Genomic DNA, 7,778 nt, shown 5'->3' on the forward strand with positions numbered 1-7,778 from the left:
TATTTTTATTTATTTATTTATTTATTTATTTATTTATTTATTTAGAACGAGGCCCCATGCTTCCCAAGAACCATTAAATTCAATTGGATTTCAGCAACTGGTGAGGTTACCTCAGCAAAGGCCTGTTTACATGCGGTAAGTTCAAGGTTTCTGGAATTGAAGGTGAAACTGGCAAAGCCACCATTAATCCAGGAAGCGAGGGAAAAGCAGTATATCCGTGGTGCAAATGTGGGAACAATAAAGAACAAAGACCATGATCTTCCTGCCCTGGGAAGACACTGTTCCCCTCGTTTCTACCTCCTACTAGTCAAAGGCAGGGAGGCGGTGGTGGGGGGTGGGGGGGGGTGGGGGGGAGGTTCCAGTTTTCCCTGGAATGAATTGTCACAACTTTCCCCTCCAGGCTTGAAACGGGTTCCCCTCTGAGCAGCTCAGCACATTGTCAAACCAGTCTTGACTTGAAAGACATATGGCATCAGCATGGAAGATGTCATGTAAGTTACCCCCACCCCCACCCCCAAGATTTTCGAAAGATGTTACATCCTGCATCTGGGGCCTGCAGAGCTGAGGTGGTGGAGATCAGGCAGCTCTGCAGGGGAAGCTGCCAGGGGGCCGGAGACCCCATCTGGAGAAGGTCCTGAGCTGGTTTCTGTGGAGCAAATGAAGGAGAAAAACAACTGACCGGGCGGGGGGTGGGAAGACAAAGCAGGCGACGGGAAACGTTGGTTTTATGGAGCTTGCAAACCTGAACTCAAATATTAAAAATGCTTTCATCAGTCTCCTTAATCCAGAGAAATTCTTTTTGGCTTAGATGGGAGGAAAAATCAGTCCCTTAAGGGGAAAGCGAGAGGAGAAGGAGGTAAGGATATGAGTCAGATTCACGGAATTGCCGGCAAATGACTTCGTTTTAGGAGGTGGAGGGGGACTGTTCGCAGCTGATCCAATGTTGCAGGCCACGGATCATGCCCGCCTGCCTTTTACAGATTTTTCTCTCTACTTCAGAAAAGAGTTTGACTCCATTAAGTGGGGGGAAAGGTGAGGGGGGAAAAAAAAAGCTATTCTCTCTTGTTTTCTTTTTTCTCTGGGGAGTAAGCAACGCTTGGGCTCCAAAGCTGTGTTTTCCTTTGGGTTTCGCCTTTTAATAGGGGTTGAAGAAAGTGGTTATAGACATTCGAGGGGAAATAAAGCCTGCGGTTTATTAACAGGGCTGGTTTTAATCAGCAGTGATTTGACTAGGGTAACATTAGAGCTACAACACTGATAACCGATACTATGATTTTCTATGCTTTTAACCCCAAACTGAAGTCTTGTGGATTCACTGACAGACACGCATTTGTTTCCCTGGCCAGGCTGTGGGGAGTAAGTTTTGTGAGGACAGCATCCGCTGAGGGCAGGAGTAGTGGGGCGGGGGAGTCTTCTCAGCTGGAATGCCAGCTTCAAACCTTGGGGACGCGAGGGCTGCTCAGTGAGGCCAGGGGAGGCGAGAGGGAAGAGTGGAAGGCAGGTTCTAGCTTGGAAGCCAGATGGATCTGGCCACTCCGGGTCAGGGCGCAGATGGTCAAGTATTCACGAATACTTCTTCAACAGACCTGAGGTGACATCTCAGGTCGTGACACCTTACAATTTCCAGATGTTGTTTTTCCTCCTCCTTTTAGGAAAGTTGAGAAAGTCTAGCCACTTCTCAGGCAGAAGGCTGCTCTTTGGGGTAACTCAATCCTGTCCTACGTGGAACAAAATGTTCTGGATCTCTCCCTCCGGTTAGCATGGCCTCCACCCAAATCACTGCCAAGATCCCAGTGAATTTCCAGTTTGACCTTAAAAATCAAGGTCAAACTCCTGGACTAGTCAGCAACTCGGGTTTGCCGTATTTATAGCCAGCGGTAGCAATAAGGTTTCTAGGTAGGTTCCCTGAAAGAGGAAGGCACTTTGTTTTTCAGTGTATTTTTTTTTTAATTGTTTTAAATGTTTATTTTTGACAGAGAGAGAGAGAGACAGAGCATGAGTGGGGGAGGGGGAGAGAGAGAGGGAGACACAGAATCCGAAGCAGGCTCCAGGCTGTGAGCTGTCAGCACAGAGCCCAACGCGGGGCTCGAACTCACAGTGAGATCATTACCTAAGCTGAAGTCGGATGCTCAACCGACTGAGCCACCCAGGCGCCCCTTTCAGTGTATTTTTTTTTTTTTATCTATCTATCTATCTATCTATCTATCATCTATCATCATCTGTCATCTATTTTTAGCAAGCTCTTTTATCAGTCTTCTTAATCCACAGGGGTGGATTTGAACTCAGGACCCTGAGATCAAGAGTTACATACTCTACCAACTGAGCCAGCCAGGTGCCCCCACTGTATTTTATAAAAGGAGAAACAGAGGCCCAACATTTACCTTTCTCCTACTGATTGCTTAAAAGACAAATGAGATGATGCACCAAGTTCCTGGAGAAAGTGAGAGGTGAGGGTGGTGAGGGGAGTAGACCCATCCCCCAGCCAGTTGTCCTCACATTTCTGTAATGTTTCGTGTTTCTTGTTTACACGGATACAAATTACTCTCTCAGCCTAGAGAGTGCTTTGGGCGCGTAGAGTTTCTTTCTTGTTCTCATGCCAGAGAGGCAGTAGTCAATCCCCAGTCTCTCCCTCGATGTTCCTTGTGAAAGGGGGCACATATCCAGGAGATGGCTGCCCAAGGTGATGGTGGAACCATGGCATGGAACCAGGCATGTGGCCAGGAAGGAATCAGAGTGAGTCTGCGTCAGTGTCGGCTCAGATCCACCTACCCAGCACCTTCCTCTTGCCTCTCCCTCTGACCACACTGCCCTTGTGTCCCTCTTTAGTGGGCATCCCTGGGGGAGGCTGCCCAGTTCACAGTACCAGCTCCTGGGGACCTGCCCCTGACTCAGACGGGTGGGGCTGTGGAAGCCATTTCTTACCACCCTGGGCTGAGAAGCAGACAGCTCAGCTCTGGAGCAATAGATTCTCTCTCTCGGGAATATGAAATCATACTGAGAATCACAGAGACTCGGGTTTGTTAGAGCCGAGTCTCATGAATGACAGCCTTTTGGAACAGTGGTTGCCAAATATTGTTTTCATTACGGGTGGGTTAAAAAATGGGACATGTAGGGGCGCCTGGGTGGCGCAGTCGGTTAAGCGTCCGACTTCAGCCAGGTCACGATCTCGCGGTCCGTGAGTTCGAGCCCCGCGTCAGGCTCTGGGCTGATGGCTCGGAGCCTGGAGCCTGTTTCCGATTCTGTGTCTCCCTCTCTCTCTGTCCCTCCCCCGTTCATGCTCTGTCTCTCTCTGTCCCAAAAATAAATAAACGTTGAAAAAAAAAAATTAAAAAAAAAAAAAAATGGGACATGTATTCCCACTCTATTTATATATTTGTAGATTATATACATGTATACTCTTACTGGCTAATATCTCAAGGCACACTATATTCTTAGGGTTTTTTTTTTAAATGAAAAGTAAAGATGGCCTTGGTAGTAACAAGCACACCCAATGCCCGAATCTTGGTTTCGAATACCATTCTCCAATGAAAGGAAGCAGGACTCCTTGGGTTAATGGTTGATTCTTGGACCAGGGTATTGAAATGCAGAAGATTAGCCAAGAGCATCTTGTAGTGCCAGAAAGTAGGGAAACACTCAAACAAAACAAAACAACCTAATAATGGGGGTATGCCACAGGGACACAGGAGCCAACTGAAAGAGCTCCCAATGGCCAAAACTGGAAAAAATGGAGCATCAAAATAATATGGCATTATATCCAGAACATAAAATAAATATCCATGAGTCCAGATTGATATAAAAAAATGATTAAGTAAGTAAGTGAAGAGGAAGAGGCAAATTTCATGTGCTGAAGCATTCCAATTAATTTATGTAGATAATCCAGGAGGTGGAGCATAATTCCTTGCTTCTTAAGTGCGGGCCACGCGTGGTGACTTCCTTCGAAGGGGACAGTATGGAAAAAGGAGGCAGGGGGAAGCAGCTTTCCAATGGAGAAACTTGAAAATCTCTGCCTCCACCAGGTGATCAGGTCAACATCAACAGTCATTAAGTCAGGTTGATGGTATTTGATATGATGTGATGAAAACGGTGCTTTATTTCTATTGGTCTTTCCTCTAAAAATGCATAACCCCAGACTAGTCATGAGAGAAACATCCGACAAATCCCAATTGAGAAACACTGGACAAAGCACCTGCCCAGTACTCCTCCAACTGTCAAAGTCATCAAAACGAAGACGAGTCTGAGAAACTATCACGGCCAAGGGGAACTGAGGAAGAACAAGGATATATATATATATATATATATATATAACTAAATATAATGTACTATACTGGATGCCATGATCAAATAGAAAAAGGGCACTAGATGAAAACTAAGGAAATCTGAATTAAGTTTGGACTGTAGTTAATGATAATCTACTAATATTGATTCATTAATTACAATAAATGTACCATGCTGGTAAAAGCTGTTAATCATAGGGAAATTGAGGGTGGATCATATGGGACCTCCCCATCCTATCTTTAAGATTCTTATGTAAATCTAAAGCTGTTCCAAAAAGAGAAGCTTATTGTTATGGGATGAATTGGTTAAAACATCATCCTTCAGGGGCCCCTGGGTGGCTCCATTGGTTAAGCATTCGACTTTGGCTCAGGTCATGATCTCCCGATTCATGAGTTCAAGCCCCCCATCGGGCTCTGTGAAGACAACTCCGAGCCTGGAGCCTGTTTCAGATTCTGTGTCTCCCTCTTTCTGCCCCTCCCCTGCTCGTGCCCTGCCTCTCTCTGTCTCAAAAATAAATGAACGTTAAAAATATTTTTAAAAATCCCATCATCCTTCAGCAGCTTCCCTGGCCTCTACCCAGTAGATGCCTATAGCATCCTTCCAGTTGTGACGATACAAATGTCACAAGTGTTAGCAAATCCCCACCCCCCCCGCCGGGGGAGGGGGTGCAGATCGTCCCTAGTTGAGAACCATTTGCCTTAAAGAAAGGCTTGATTGAGTGGGAGGGCTGGTATGAGATAGAAAGTTAAAGAACTTTCTCACAAATAAAAAACGGCCCCTCTAATTTTGCCAGCTACGTATTTGTGTGCGTGCGTGTACTTACTCATCATTGTTGGCTGAATTAGAGGAAAGTAGACAAGCTGATTCTTCGTGCTATAAGGAGCTGGTGCAGAGGATGAGACGACAAGGTCATAGGAAGGTCGGAAAGAACAAACAGCGGAAGACCTCAGAAGCGTGAGGAGCAGAGACAACAAGCAGCAGCGGCACAGGTAATCGAGGGTCTGACGTGGGCGATGTAGCTCCACGCTCTGGGGGGAGGAGCTCCTGCATCCTCCCTACTAAACTCAATTTACACAGGTATGTGACCGCTTGCTCTGAACTAAGGCTCGTGCTAAATGCCAGGCTTCTAGGTCACCCTCCTTCACGGGCCGGCCGCTTCTCCCAAGCTCGTTCCTTCCCTTAAGGTGCTCACGTTGCTGCCCAGAGGCCCCGGCCACCCTTCAGGCTCGGCAGTTGGGCTCCGCCTCCTCAGAGACAAACCACTTGCTCAGGTCTCTCCCTGTCAATAAAATTGTCTAAGACCCCTCATCTCTGGCCTTTGCTGTGCACATACACACTATTATTTGACACAGTATATGCATATAATTATATATTATGCATATATTATATAATAATTATACACATGTTATATGCATGAAATATATGTATATATAATATGTTATGCATGTGTATATGTTACATTATATAGTATTAATATATAATATATTAATATATAGTATATATACACACAATACATACATATATTGCATGTATTAATAATGTATATAATATATGTAATTATATACACTATTAATTATAGACACACACTATTATTATGCACTATTAATTATATGCACACACAAGTATTATACACAGTATATAAATATAATTACATAAATATATTATTATACATATAATGCATATATACATATAATATATGTATATAATATATTACATACATGAATAGAATATATCCCATTATACATTATTAATATATACAACATATAATATATAATTATATATAAATTATGATGTAATTATATATAAAATTGCCTACACTTACACTATCACATATACATTTAATTTATATATTTAATTGTATAAGCTACATTGGTTATCTTCTTTCTAGCTTTATTGAGATATAATTGACCTACAACATTGTGTAAGTTTAAAGTGTACAACATATTGATTTGATGCACTTAATATATTGTGAAATGATTACCGCTGTAGAGTTAACTAACACATCCATTACCTCAGTTAATTACCATTTCTTTTTGTGGTGGGAATATTTACCATCTCCTCTCTTAGCAACTTTCTTCCCCCCCCCCCTTTTTTTTTCAATATATGAAGTTTATTGTCAAATTGGTTTCCATACAATATCCAGTGTTCATCCCAACAGGTGCCCTCCTCAATACCCATCACCCACCCTCCCCTCCCTCCCACCCCCCCATCAACCCTCAGTTTGTTCTCAGTTTTTGAAGAGTCTCTTATACTTTGGCTCTCTTCCACTCTAACCTCTTTTTTTTTTTTTTCCTTCCCCTCCACATGGGTTTCTGTTAAGTTTCTCAGGATGCAACTTTCAAGTATACAATGGAGTTTTGTTAATTAACTATAGGCACCATGCTATGCACTGCACCCCAGGATGTATTCATCTTATAACTGGAAGTTTGCATGCTTTGACCAACATCTCCTCATTCGGCCCGCTCCTCCCTCTTCCCCCCAGCCCCTGGCAATCACCACTCTACTCTCTGTTTCCATGAGTTCAGCTTTTTTAGATTCCACGTGTAAGTGCCAGCATATAGTATTTGTCTTTCTCTGTCTGACTTATTTCACTCAGCATAATGGGCTCAGGGTCCATCCATGCTGCAAATGGCAGGATATCCTCCTTTCTCGTGGCTGAATCATATTCCACTGTATACGTATACCAGGTTTTTTTTTTTTTAATCCATTCATCCACTGATGGGCACTTTGGTTATTTCCATATGTTGGCTATTTTGAATAATGCCGCAATGGATCCAGGGGTGCAGATATCTCTTTGAGATCCGGATTTCATTCCTTTTGGATGGATACCCTATATGGGTTATTTCTGTCCTTCTAAATCTTCACTGTACTTGAATATCCCTGATCAAATGTCACTTTTGCTATGAATACTTCCCAGTTTTACCAGTCACAAGTAGTTTCTTTTTCTGCTGATTTCCATTGCTCTCCCAGTTCCTTGACAAAGGTACAAAAAGCCTACATGTCTCTTCCCTAAAAGATTGCACTCTGCTGTTGTCATGAGAGTGTAATCATTGTTGTGTTATTTTAATCTTTGTACCCTTTGTTAACCCTGTGGTCAAAAATTATTACTTAACTACAAAGCTATTTTAACTGAGGTCTAGATTATTTGAAATAAATTAATATCTTACCCTGTCATCCTTTTGACATATTTGCATTTCAACAGGAACTTTCTGGAGAAACACAATGCTGAACGTACAAGATTTGAGGGTGGCCATTTAAGGTACGAAGCCAGGTTAGTCATATTAATTAGGGGCAAGTTTTATCTCGGACTCCAAATCTCATTCTGTGGGTGGAGGCCTCATCTACTTATGCCTGAGACTTGCTCTGCCTTTATTCTTAATACATGGGGATCAAGATTGAAGAGTTGGATTCTTATGGAAAATACTCCTCTTGGACATTTTCTGTTAGCCTTTCCTGTATACAAAGCACCCCCAAACTTAGCGACTTAAGATAGTAATATTATT

Source organism: Panthera leo, chromosome D4, assembly GCF_018350215.1.
Source record: "Panthera leo isolate Ple1 chromosome D4, P.leo_Ple1_pat1.1, whole genome shotgun sequence".
Classification (NCBI taxonomy): domain Eukaryota; kingdom Metazoa; phylum Chordata; class Mammalia; order Carnivora; family Felidae; genus Panthera; species Panthera leo.